General features: G+C 44.4%; 1 long non-coding RNA gene across 1 annotated transcript; it reads left to right on the plus strand.

Moving 5' to 3' along the window:
• Window positions 1–739: 739 nt before the first annotated feature.
• LOC123328897 lies at window positions 740–10,847 on the plus strand. The gene is made up of 2 exons (XR_006543898.2): window positions 740–896; window positions 10,533–10,847. It is a non-coding gene; the product is annotated as an uncharacterized LOC123328897 (long non-coding RNA).
• The last annotated feature ends 2,704 nt before the right edge of the window (window positions 10,848–13,551 follow it).

Below are 13,551 nucleotides of genomic sequence, written 5' to 3' on the forward strand. Positions count from 1 at the left end.
TAAGTGACTTCTACCACAGTAAAAAAAAAAAAAATTTTTTTTAATTGATACCTCCTTCACCTGCCTCTGCCTAAGACTGTGAGAGTCATGGGAGATGTTTGTGAGCCTGTAAGCACGCATGAAAAGACCCTGATGCTGACCTTTTCATTAGAAAAGACCCTGATGCTGGGAAAGGTTGAGGGCAGGAGGAGACAAGACGACAGAGGACAAGAATGCTTGGATGGCATCACCGACTTGATGGACCTGAGTTTGAGTAAGCTCTGGGAGTTGGTGATGGACAGGGAAGCCTGGCATGCTGCGGTCCATGGGGTCGCAAAGAGTCAGACACGACTGAGCGACTGAATAAGAGCAAGGAGCACACGTGAACAGTGTGGGCTCTTACCAGCTCTGGTAAAGGTCCAGCAGCTCTGTTCACAATAGGTTTCAGAAATCACCCTCACTGACATCAAACCTCCCTTCTTCACAAAATCTCCTTTCTTCAGGACCAGAAGTACGAGCTGGCTGTGTGGGTGGCGTGGCGGGTGGGGGGGCATACCCTGAGCCCCGCAAGAAACCTCAAGATGCACAGGTTCCCCCCAGCCCATTCCCAGCCTGTAAGCCATCTCACAGAAGGCGGCATCTGACGTGCAGTGATAGATGAAGCAAGCACTGTGAGCCATTCTCTGAGATCAGAGACCTTAAATCTCTTTCCTCTGAAGGTTTCCGGTCTCTCCCATCAGAAGTTGGGACGTCGTCCTCCAGAGGCAGGAGCCAGGCTGAGCCCCAGCGGCAGGTGCCACACACAGCTGTCTGGAAAGTGTGAATAACGCTGCGGTCAGCAGGCCAGATGGAGATCCCTGGGGAGCAAAGCTTTCTCTAAAACCCAAGGAAGAAAAATCGATGTCCTCGGAAGAGAGGTAGGGAGGGGGAGAATCTATAGGAAAGGGAAATGAGTGATATGCAAGGCAATTTGAACATTTTCCCCCTCAAGCAATTGACTCGATAGAGGGTGAAACCTAACAACATCTGGTTAGAAAGGCAAAGTCTGAGCGAGGGCACCAGCTGGTTCTTGTATCGACTGGCCAGGGCTCACAGCCCGCTGCTGCTATCTGGGCCTGTTTTTTGTTTGTTTCTGGTTTGGGTTTTTTTTTTTTTTTTTTTTTTTTTTTTCGATTTATGAGAGTAGAGCTCACTTGAATTTTCCTCCGCATGGAATATCAAGTTTAGATTCAGAACGAGTGTGATATTGGTTTATTAATACTTCTCCCTGCTATGAAGAAAGCCCAAATAAATATGACAGGTTTTGCATTCGATTTCATGAATGAATACCCCAACTGTTTTCCAACAGATTCCTGAGCCCCAATTTGTAAGCCTCAGAAGCAGTTTCATTAGAAATATTCTAGGGAGAAGATCCATTTTATGCACTTGGGGATCTTTAAATATTTATTTATTTGGCTGCGATGGGTCTCAGTTGCCTCGTGCGGGATCTTTCCTTGGGGTGCATGGGCTCTCTAGTCATGGCCTGAGGACTCAGTAGTTACAGCACATGGGCTTAGTTGCTCCACCTCAAGTGGGATCTTAATTCCTACATCAAGGATGGAACCTGTGTCCCCTGCATTGGCAGGCACATTCTTAACCACTGGACCACCAGGGAAGTCCCTATGCATTTGTTTAAATGACTGTGATGGAGACACAAAATACCTTCCCTCAGTGATCAAGTCTAGAATATTAAGTTTAGACTAATAATCCACCTTAATCTTGTTATTGACGGAGTGGACCATCTCTTCATTAGCTTAGCATGTGTTAATTGCTAGGCATGGATACAAGCACTTTGAGATAGTGACATCAGCATCACTACTTGTCTCATGGGTTACTTAGCACCATGGCCCACCTTCTATTTTTCCATCAACATCAGCATTCTTTTTATACCTGCTTCTCCCTCGAATACATGACTGGAAAAGACCAGATCCTCTCAAACCAATATGAAGAGTTCAAAATAATGGACTTAACTTCTCCAGCCCTTCTTTACGTTCTCCTTGTTTTTCTGCTTATGAGACCACAGTGGACTGAGGAAATGATACACAGATAATGCTTTCTGTCAAATATGCTAGAAATATTCTCTTAGGAAAGACTGCATTGAAAATGACAGATTGCATGTTGATTGCTGCTACCAACATTTGCTATTAAAATAAGCCCGTCTCATGAAAAACTAAGGGTTAAACCCCCTACTAAACAGAAGCAATGAAAGAGCTCCTTGTTTATAACCTGTGTGTGTTTATCATTCCACATCTCTTCAAATTATCTGTATAATGTCAAAAGCAATGTCAAAAGTTGGCCAAAGGAAAAATGTAATTTCTCTTTGATGTATTTGCTCACCAAACAGGAGCCCTTGGGGTTAACCTTTCTCTTGCCTTCACTGATCCTCCAAGACCTAAAGGCTTTTAGTAGAATTGACCTGACCAAGGCCTAATTCTTTTTATAATCTGTCATTTAACCCTTAGACTGCATCCCAGATTGTAACAGATTTCCTTGCATCTATAAATAATGACAAGGAAACAGGCCCAAGATATTATTGAATTTTTAGCCTATTTCCATCTGAATAAACAATTGGCCATTCTTTTTATTTTATTTTAATTTTTCAGCTTTACTGTGTGGCACATGGAATCTTAGTTTCCCCAACCAGGGATTGAACCCATGTCCCCTGCGGTGGAAGCACAGAGTCTTAAACACTGGACCGCCAGGGAAAGTCCTGGTTATTCTTTAAACATAAAGTGATTGTCAGTATAAGGATAATTTCTCAGTAATTAGAAGTTTTGCCCCAAGAGGAAAGGGGGCAAAATGATTAAATTATTTGGGGAATCAGGTGAGAACCATCCCATATGTCAGCAACCTGCTTGGCCAGACCAGGAAAACCCTAACCAGAAGCCATCGTTCTGGTTTCTAAAAGAATCTTGACGCTTTCTACTTGGAGGGACATTCGTTCAGGCCACATGTTTTTTTGGTTGGGAGTTTGGGGGTTTTTTGCATTAGAAACAAGGAAATAAACGGAAGGATAGTCACTGGTAGGAGGCTGTTTCTATGATCTCTTCTTAAGCTTTCTCTGAGGAGGGACTAATTCCGAATCACAAAGTTGAGACAAACCCACCCTGTTTGCCAAAAGCCTGTCATTTCTCAAAAATAATTACTTGATTGACTGGCAATTTCCATAAAAAGTTTCACTTCACAAACTTGTTGTTCTCTAGATTACATTTTAAAATTCATTGACTATCTGCTTTATGGACAGTAAATTTTAAGACTTGAGTAGAGTATTTCTCTGCATTTGGGCAGAATTCGTCTTCCAATTAACATAACAGGTGGGCCCATGTTTCTGCACACGCCTGCTGCAGCCTTCAAATATTTGCATCCAGCATCCCTGCAGATGGATTTCCCAAATAGAGAACAAGGATGATCTAAACAAACAATTAGGAAATTGGGATGATGTAAAGGGGAAAGCATGGGATTTGAACTCAGGAGAGCTGGTCTCCGGTTCTTAATTTGCTATTTTCTGTCTATAACATCTTGAACAAATAGTTAAACACCCCCAATCCCCAGGATCCTCCATGAAAGGAAATAGAAATACCTCATAAGGAATTTCTAATGAGGCTAAGCAGTACAATAAATGTGAACACACGTGGATAACAATAAAGTTCTTTATAACACATTTATTTTTACCACTGAGAGGCAAGTTAATAAAATAGTCACTATGAGGTTTGGATTCAGATAAACCTAGATTCAAAATCTTGCTCTAAGCCTTACTTGTAAACTGTGTGGTCTGGGCTGTGTGGCAGGAAGAAGCCTTAAGTGGCCCCCAGATCTTCAGCCCCAATCCCCAGGACTATGACCTTGATGAGATATTACACTCATGGCAAAAGGGATTGTAAGGTTGCTCATCGGATGGCTGTGAGTGGGTAGAATTGGAGATTATGCAGCTGAGCTTAATCTAATCATGCCCGCTCTTTAAAGTGGGGAGTTCCCTCTACCTGGCACCAGAGGGGAAATCAGAGAAACTGGAAACAAGAGAAGGATTTGATGCATGGTTGTTATCATGGAAGAGGAAGAAACTCAGAATAGTCTCTCAAAGTTGAGAACAACCCCTAGCCATTAATCCACAAGGAAACAGGGGCCTTGGTCCTGCAATGACAGGAACAGATTCTGCCAACAGCTGAAATCAGCTGAAAAGTGGTTTCTTCCCCAAAGCCTCCAGGAAAGAGCCCAGCCAACATCTTGATTTGGGTCTGTGACACCCTCAGAGGAGGACCCAGTTGAATCTGTCCGGCTACTGTGAGACAATAAAGGGGTGTTGTTTCAAGCTTCTAAGTTCATGTTAATTTGCTCAGGCAGCAGAAGGAAAATAGCACAGGCAAGTTGCAGATAAAGTGAGTTAAGTAGCCTGCTGGTGCATAGTAGAAAAAGAACTTGAAAATATGAAACTCATTGCTTCCTTTAGAGCCGTGTTTCTCAAATTTTAATGTACACATCGATTTCCAGAGGATCTTGTTAAAACGCAGGTTCTGATTCAGTAGGTCAAGGTGGAGCCTAAGATTCTGCATTTTTAACAAGCTCCCAGGTGATGCTGGTGCCGCTGCTCTGGGGCTCACGGGCTAGGGGGTGGGGGGTTGCGGGGTGCAGGGCTTTGGAACTCACTTCCTCCAATGGATCCCAATCCTGCCTACACATCAGAATCTCCTGGGGGAACCCTAAAATGCCCAGAAGCAGGGTCCAGTTCTAATTTAACTGGTCTCAGTTGGAGCAGAGACATCAGTTCTTATAAGGAATCTCCTCTCTGCAGCCAGGGATGAGAAGTATATGGCTTCAGACTTTACTCTCAAGGGCGTGGTTCCTGGACCAGCAACAGCAGCTTCACATGGGAGAGGGTTAAAATTCAAATCCCCAGGCCCCTCCAGGCTCACTGAATCAGAGTCTCCACATGCAGGTACAGGCATCTGTGTTCGCACTGGCTTTCCAGATGATTCTAATGCTGGTTAAGTCTCTGCCTGCCATGCAAGAGACATGGATTCGATCCCTGGGTCCAGAAGATCCCCTGGAGGAGGGAATGGCAACCCACTCCTGTACTCTTGCCTGGAAAATCCCATGGACAGAAGAGCCTGGAAGGCTGCAGTCCATGGAGTTGCTGAGGGCCAGACACAACTGAGTGACTTCACTTTCACTTTTCACTTGCATGCATTGAAGAAGGAAATGGCAAGCCACTCCACTGTCCTTGCCTGGAGAATCCCAGGGACGGGGGAGCCTGGTGGGGTCGCACAGAGTCGGACATGACTGAAGTGACTTAGCAGCAGCAGCAGCCAAGCAAGAGACATGGATCGATCCCTGGGTGGGGAAGATCCCCTGGAAGAGGGAATGGCAACCCACTCCTGTACTCTTGCCTGGGAAATCCCATGGACAGAGATGCCTGATGGTGGTCCCAATGAGTCGGACAGAAATAAGTGACTAAGACTTTCAGTGTAAGTCTAAGAAGCATTGCCTCAGATCAGTACCCTCCTTCTATAGGTGTGGCTATTTCACACCTATAGAAGGACAGTTCAGAAATCCAGAGAGACGGAATGATAAGCTACAGAGGTTGACAAACCACAGCCTGTGGGAAAAGTCTGGCCACTGCCTGCTTTTGTAAATCAAGTTTTCTTGGTGCGCGGCCACACCTCTTCACTATGTACCGAAGGAGCTGCTGCAGCGGTAGAGTTGAGGTGAGGCAACCAAGCCCGAATATCCTACAAAGATGAAAATATGTACTTTGTGGGCTTCTACCAGAAAAAAAAAAAAAAAATGCTGCTTGCTCCCTGCTCTGAGAATACATTTTAAGTTAGAGAAGGAAAACGCAGAATCCAGCTGTTTTGCAGCAGTAGCTGATTCAGACTTAAGAGGAACAGAACCCTCGGCTGAATGGTGACCTGAATCGGCTCCATCCCAGTGTCTGCAGGGCAGCAGGATTCTGGGTCCTGATCCTGGTCACTGGTCCGGAGGTGATCCAGGTGGCCTCTGGGGGAAGGAGGGGCATCATCCTGAGGAGGACTGGCCCCAGGCCAGGTCTTCACGAATCTCCAGCCTGCCCTTGGCTGTCGGAGACTGTGGGTTCCCTAAATCCTCCCTAGAGGCCTCCAGCTTTCACAGAGAGCCCCGAGTTGACAGCTGGCTGATCTGAGGGTATCATTTTCTTTTATTAAGGCTTCAGTGATGTTGAACCCAGCTGACTGTGTGATTCTTAGAGTTGTCATTCCCCTCACACAGTTGTCAAAGTCTAGCCACCAGCCCCTGTACACACTGCTATATTTAAAATGGATAACCAACAAGGACCTACTGAAGAGCACAGGGAACTCTGCTCGATGTTATGTGTGAGCCTGGATGGGAGGGGCATTTAGGGGAGAATGGATACATGCATATGTACGGCTGAGTCCCTCCGCTATGCACTTGAAATTATCACAGTATTGTTAATCAACTATACCCCAACACAGAAAAACAAAGTTAAAAATGAAAGTCCAGTCACCAAAACCCACCAGGAATCACCTGCAGTCAAACAAATTAACTTAAACTTAGCAGCTTAAAATGGGGCTTCCCTTGTGGCTCAGACGGTAAAGAATCTGCTTGTAATGCAGGAGACCTGGGTTATATCCCCGGGTTGGGAAGATCCCCTGGAGAAGGAAATGGCAACCCACTCCAGTATTCTTGCCTGGAGAATCCCATGGACAGAGGAGCCTGGTGGACTACAGTCCATGGGGTCACAGTCGGACTTGAGTGAGCAACTAAACACTAGCAGCTTAAAACAATACCCACTGATCATCTTCTAGCCCTGTGGGTCAGAAGTCTGGGTGGTCTCAGCTGGGTTCTCTGCTGGCTCTCACAGGTCCAAATCAAGGTGCTGGCAGAACTGGAGGCTCCAGGGAAAACCCACATCCAAGATCATTTAGCTGATGGCAGCAAGGGGGATTCAGAGCAGAGAACTAAGCTGAAGAGATGGACGGATGCCGGCCAGACCACATACCACAGCAGAACTGACCCACACCCTGCAACCACCAGCCCAGGAAGCCAAACCACAAACTCTGAAGCAGAACATCCAGGAACTGATTAATAGCTAGCAGCTTCCTTACCTTTTGCCCCCACCTCCAAATCAGGACCAAGCAGAGAAAGCTAAATATGCTCCCCTACGCAATCACGTTTCTAGTTGTTCCACCTCCAGCTTCCCCAGATGCTCATCAGAGCACCCTCAAAGCTTTCTCTTCTTATTCTCAACAAAGCCTGCTTCCCACCGAGTCTGCCAGTGATGGTGGCTGACTCCGTCCCATAGCAAACTCTGGGCAGACAGCCTTCTCTTGTTCTCGGTTGGGTGGTCTTGTTCATTTCCAAAGACCCATGGGATGTCTTCGTGGGTGCTCAGTCAATCAGTCATGTTTGACTCTTTGAGACCTTTTGGACTGTAGCCCACCAAGCTCCTCTTCATGAGATTTCCCAGGCAAGAATACCGGAGTGGGTTGCCATTTCCTCCTCCAGGGGATCTTCCCAACCCAGGGATTGAACCCACGTCTCCTGCATTGCAGGCAGATTCTTTACTGCTGAGCCATCGGGGAAGTCCTATGGGATATCTTAGTCATGGGGAATTGAGAGGGCTGTCTTGCAGTATTTGCCCCTGGGCTGGGTGATTCCACAGAGTTTAAGGAGGCAAGACCAGTTCAAGACTGAACGTCATCAGGATGCATACCCAACTCAATGACCAGTCACCTTGGTCACTTTTAATAAGGAGGCAGGGGTTTTGGATGTAGGAGAGATTGCCAGTAAGAAGTGATAGTCTTTCATGTTAGTGGGAAGAGTGGAATGGTTAGTTATTTGGGGAGAATTGCTAGTGTCCTGGTCTACATCTTGTCCGGTACAATTCTGGAGTGGTCTTCTCTCTGCCTTGTTCTATTACAGTCTCTTCCTCATTTTCAGAGATGACCTTACTTGAGAGGACATTTCTTTTCTGGCTTGTTTCCATATAGAAAGGATTTATTCCCTTTGTTGAAGGATTGGCTGAATGGGGTTCTCAGAAAATCTAATCCTGAAAAATTTCAACTACAATTTGAGGTGTACTGTGGTGAAGTCTTACCTCCTCTGGGAAGTCCAACCCTCTCCCCCGGCCACAGCAGGGCAGGCTGGGAGGCTGCTGACCTCCTGCAAGTCTCCCTGGGGGCAGCTAAAACTTATTCTGTCTCTTTATCTTCAGTACCACTCATTGCCATGGACTTCCAGGATCTGAAAACCTAACTCTCATCAGTTCATAGCAGATTAGAAAGACCATGTGGAAAATGTATCAACCAATTACTGCAAGAAATTCCCTCTTTCCTTCCCCTTTTGACTTATCTCATTAAATTACAGGCAGTTTACACACAGCATCTTCCCATTTTTTTAATTAATTACAAGTGCCTGAAGATATAGAAGCCTTGAACATGTCTGAGACAGCACACGACCCGACAGAAACAGGACTGACTGCCTGACCAGGAAACCCAATTTGCCAATTATCTTCCTGAGGCAAATTGTGGATCTAAATATAACCTATTGTGATCTTTGCCACTTTTCCACAGGGCTGAAGCATCAATGCCTTGATCTCTTGTTTTCTCTCTTCTGCTCAAGAAAACAAGAGCAAGTGAGGGTGATCTAGACACTTGTCAAACAAGACATTGCTAAGCTAAGAAAGAAACCTGCATGGCGTTACCCTGCCAGCAGCGATGAGGGGAAACGGGAGGAGAGGGCTTGATCTCCTTGTGCTCTGGACGCTGGGAAGGAATTAATTAACGGTTGTGAATTTAGACCCTTCAGGCAGCATCTCTGAGTGAAGGGAGATGGATGACATACTGGAAGCCCTAGCTTGTTATTTCAAGATGATGCTAATTGACAGGCAATGGGTCCCCACTCAGTGCAATGTTTCTGGCTGCTGAGGAGAGGCCGTGGAGCAAGCCAGAAGTAATCCACTTCCCTGAGGTGGACTCCACACGCTTGAGGGTGGGAGCAAGATCCAGAAGCATCTGAATGTGGCTGCCTTCCAACTCCGTGCTCCAGGGAAGACCTCCCTTCTCAGCTCAAACCCTGACCCCCGACAGCTTCCTGGAAATCACCAAGTGCCACTTCTTCCTCTTGGTGGAATTCAGAGCCACAAGCCCAGCACCTGCAGACCATCACTGCAGCCGTGAAATTAAAAGACTCTTCCTCCTAGGAAGAAAAGCTTTGAGAAACCTAGACAGTGTATTAAAAAGCAGACACATCACTATGCTGACAAAGGCCCACATAGTCAAAACTATGTTTTTTTTCCCAGTAGTTATATACAGATGTGAGAGCTGGATCAAAAAGAAGGCTGAGTGCCAAAGAATTGATCCTTTGAACTGTGGTGCTGGAGAAGACTCCTGAGAGTTCCTTGGACAGCAAGGAGATCAAACCAGTCAATCCTAAAGGAAATCAATCCTGAATATTCATTGGAAGGACTGATGCTGAAGCTGAAGCTCCAATACTTTGGCCACCTGATGGGAACAGCTGATTCATTGGAAAAGTCCCTGATGCTAGAAAAGATTGAGGGCAGGAGAAGTGGGTGACAGAGGACGACATGGTTGGACGACATCACTGACTCAACAGACATGAGTTTGAGCCAACTTGGGGAATGAAGGACAGGGAAGCCTGACGTGCTACAGTTCATGGGGTTGCAAAGAGTCAGACATGACTTAGCGACTGAACAACAACAACATATATAATATATGTATTCCAGGAGGCTAAGGGATGTTCACTTCAGGCATAATATTTCAGTAACAACTGAAATAATTACCCATGAAATGCTAGAAGAATAATTCAGGGTTGTACATCAAGGGGTGTGTGTGTGTGTGTGTGCATGCGTGTGTGTGTGTGTGTTAAGTTTCTTCAGTTGTGTCTGACTCTTTGCAACCCTGTCTGTAACCTGCCATGCTCCTCCGTCCATGGGATTCTCCGGGCTAGAATACTGGATTAGGTTGCCATTTCCTTCTCCAGGGGATCTTCCAGACCCAGGGATTGAACCCACATCTCTTACATCTCCTGCATTGGCAGGAGGGTTCTTTACCACTAGCGCCACCTGGGAAGCCTGCACATCAAGGTACAATAAACCAATGACACAGTCAAAGAACAATCACATAACTTAATCCTACGGTAAACGGCAGATCACAAATCTGTATGAAAACAGCTGCACTTAGAGTTGTATGTCATGTTGGAAAATAAGATAAATTTAAATGAAGTAAAAAAGGGGGTTGGCAAAGACACATTTGGGAAATATACAGAACACTTGAGGCTTTTGTTTGTTGGTTTTTAATGAATTGGAATGAGCCACAGATATGAAGAGAAATGTGATCAAGGAAATAACTTTAGAAGGTAAGAGAAAGCTCAAACACAGAATATGACTTTAAAAAAAAACAAATAGTTGAATTTTTCATTGGTCAGATTAAAGTACAGATCACAAGTTTTAGAGATGTTTTGTTGAATAGAGGTAATTTTGTTTTTTTTTTTTCATTCAGGAGCTGTTTGTAGTGGGTCATAAAGGTTGTGGCTGATATATCCATGAAGTCCAAGATCAATGTCACCCTTAATTTTACACTGCATGTTGATGTCGGCTCCAGCAAAGACAGCAAAAATGCTGAGTTAAATTCAACACATGCCATTCAAGAGAGACATGGCTCCTCAAACCGCTTGAGGAAGAAGAATCCCCCACCTTTTGAATGCTCTCACTTCCTTTCCAAGTTCCTTTTCAGTCTTTCTATTAAATAATGCCCAAATTCTGACCAAATGGATAGATTTCTTGAAGTCATTAAAGATCCTTTTTGATGGGAAAAGCTGCAGATCATTTTTCTTGTCACCCGTCGATGAGCTTGACATAAAAGGAAGGCCACAGTGTCATGCCCCTCCATTCGGGTTTCCCAGAGCCTCTCAGATCAGATCAGTAGCTCAGTCGTGTCCGACTCTTTGCAACCCCATGAATCGAAGCATGGCAGGCCTCCCTGTCCATCACCAACTCCCGGAGTTCACTGAGACTCACATCCATCGAGTCAGTGATGCCATCCAGCCATCTCACAAAGCACCACACACCCACAGGTCAACTCTTTCCTGAAGGGGGCTTCCCTGGTGGCACAGTGGTTAAGAGTCTGCTTGCCAGTGCAGTGGACACGGGAAGATCCCACATGCTGCGGGGAACCTAAGACCATGGACAACTACTGAAGCCTACTGAAGCCCCGGTGCCTAGAGTCTGTGCTCAGCACCAGGACAAGCCACCTCAGTGAGAAGCCAGCGAGCTGCAACGGAGAGTAGCCCCCGCTCACCGCAACTGGAGAGCACCCATGGGTAGCAACAAAGACCCACCACAACCGAAAAATAAAAATAAACACATCTATTAAAAAAAAAAAAAAAGACATTCTTGAAGGATTCCCCACCCCCACCCCTAACAAACCCCACTGTGAACAACCAAAATTTCTCACTCTAAATTCTATGTAATCTCCCTCTAGCCCCTTGATATGCAGGAGTCAGGAAGATATTCAAAACATACATTCACATTTATTATCCTTAATAAAAAGCAGCACTTCATCAGCTCTCAGCTCTTTTGTTCTTGGATCTGATCCACTAGCCTGTATCCAGTTTTTAAATGCTCAGAGACAAACTGTACCCCCGCAAGTCACACTGTAGTGAGCAAATGAAATGTGTAACCATCGTTTTACATAATATTCATATGCAAAGAGATGGGTACTTCTTTTAGAAACACATAATTTAATCTACGTTCTAATAATACACGGGGGAATTTAAATGTATTACACAATAGCAATTCCAAATTCAATAAAAAAAGAAAAGTGGATACACTCTCTTGAACTAATAAGCAAAACAGAATTTAAAATTCTTTTCTTTGTGCATTTTTGGACAAGAGGTTTTTTTTTTCCCCTTCATCTCCCACAATAGGGCACAAAGAGTGATAAATTATTTGATTCTGCATAAAGCTTGTAAATAGAGTATTAACCTTCAGTTCAGTTCAGTTCAGTCGCTCAGTCGTGTCCAACTCTTTGCGACCCCATGAATCGCAGCACACCAGGCCTCCCTGTCCATCACCAACTCCCAGAGTTCACTCAGACTCATGTCCATCGAGTCAGTGATGCCATCCAGCCATCTGATCCTCTGTCGTCCCCTTCTCCTCCTGCCCCCAAGTCCCTCCCAGCATCAGGGTCTTTTCCAAAGAGTCAACTCTTCACATGAGGTGGCCAAAGTACTGGAGTTTCAGCTTTAGCATCATTCCTTCCAAAGAAATCCCAGGACTGATTTCCTTCAGAATGGACTGGTTGAATCTCCTTGCAGTAACCTTAGATTAACATAAAAGATATTCTATGATACAAAAAGAGCATATTGCAGAGAAAGAATGAGACTACGTATGGTTACAAATTCTGAACACCTGTGTAATGTTATGCTCACAGGGATACCAAGTGTGATGAAATAAACAGTCAGGTTATTCTTCAAAAAGGGTACCTATGTCCTTTCCCAGCCACCTACGGTATAATTTTGGAGGTATGTTCATATTTGCCCCCAACTGGCCTCCATTCATAGCCAACCACTCGGTCTTTACTGTTTATTAGATACTATTTTAGTTTTGTTCATTTTATTGTGATATATTTTCCCAAATATTGTCCTGAAAAATTATCATTACCACCAGCATTATCAATTCACAGGATAAGTACAGGATCAATTTGATATCCACATGGAAGAAAACACTAATCTTGACCCCTACCTCACACCATAAGCAAAAATCAATTCCTATTAGGTTATAGATCAAGTGTGAAAGGTAAAATTTCAAAGTCCTAGGAGCTATCATAGAAAAATATATTTCTTCTCTTTTGAGGTAGCCAAGATCCCTTGAATAGGTGCTTAAACCACTAACCCTAAAGAAAAATATTTGTAAATTTTGACTATATTAAAATTAAGAACTTTGTTATATAAAAAATTGACAATAAGTTAATAAAATGCCAAAGTACAAGTGGGAGAATATATTTGCAAAGTATAACTCAAAAGATTTAAATCCTGACTATTTAAAGTTTTCTTACAAAAAATAAATAATAGAAAATTGCACAGAAGACTTAAATGGGCAGCACTTCATAAAAGAGGGTATCCAAATTGACAATAGTCAGACTTCCCAGGTGGTGCAAGTGGTGAAGAACCAGCCTGCCAACGCAGGAGACATAAGATACTCAGGTTTGATCCCTGGGTCAGGAAGAGTCTTTGCAGGAGGGCATAGCAACCCACTCCAGTATTCTTGCCTGGAAAATCTCATGGTCAGAGGAGCCTAGCAGGTTATGGCCCACATGGTCGCAGAGAGTCAGACACGACTGAAGCAGTTTAGCACACATACAAATTGAGAACAAAAAAGAAAAGGTGCTCAATCTCATTAGTCATCAAGGAAATGAAAATTAAAACTACAAATGAGATACCTCTGCGCACTTGTTAGAATGAGTAAAATCTTAAAAGACTAAGAACCGCAATTATTGGCAAGAATATAGAGTGATTGGA

This window comes from Bubalus bubalis, chromosome 13 (assembly GCF_019923935.1).
Source record: "Bubalus bubalis isolate 160015118507 breed Murrah chromosome 13, NDDB_SH_1, whole genome shotgun sequence".
Taxonomy (NCBI): Eukaryota; Metazoa; Chordata; class Mammalia; order Artiodactyla; family Bovidae; genus Bubalus; species Bubalus bubalis.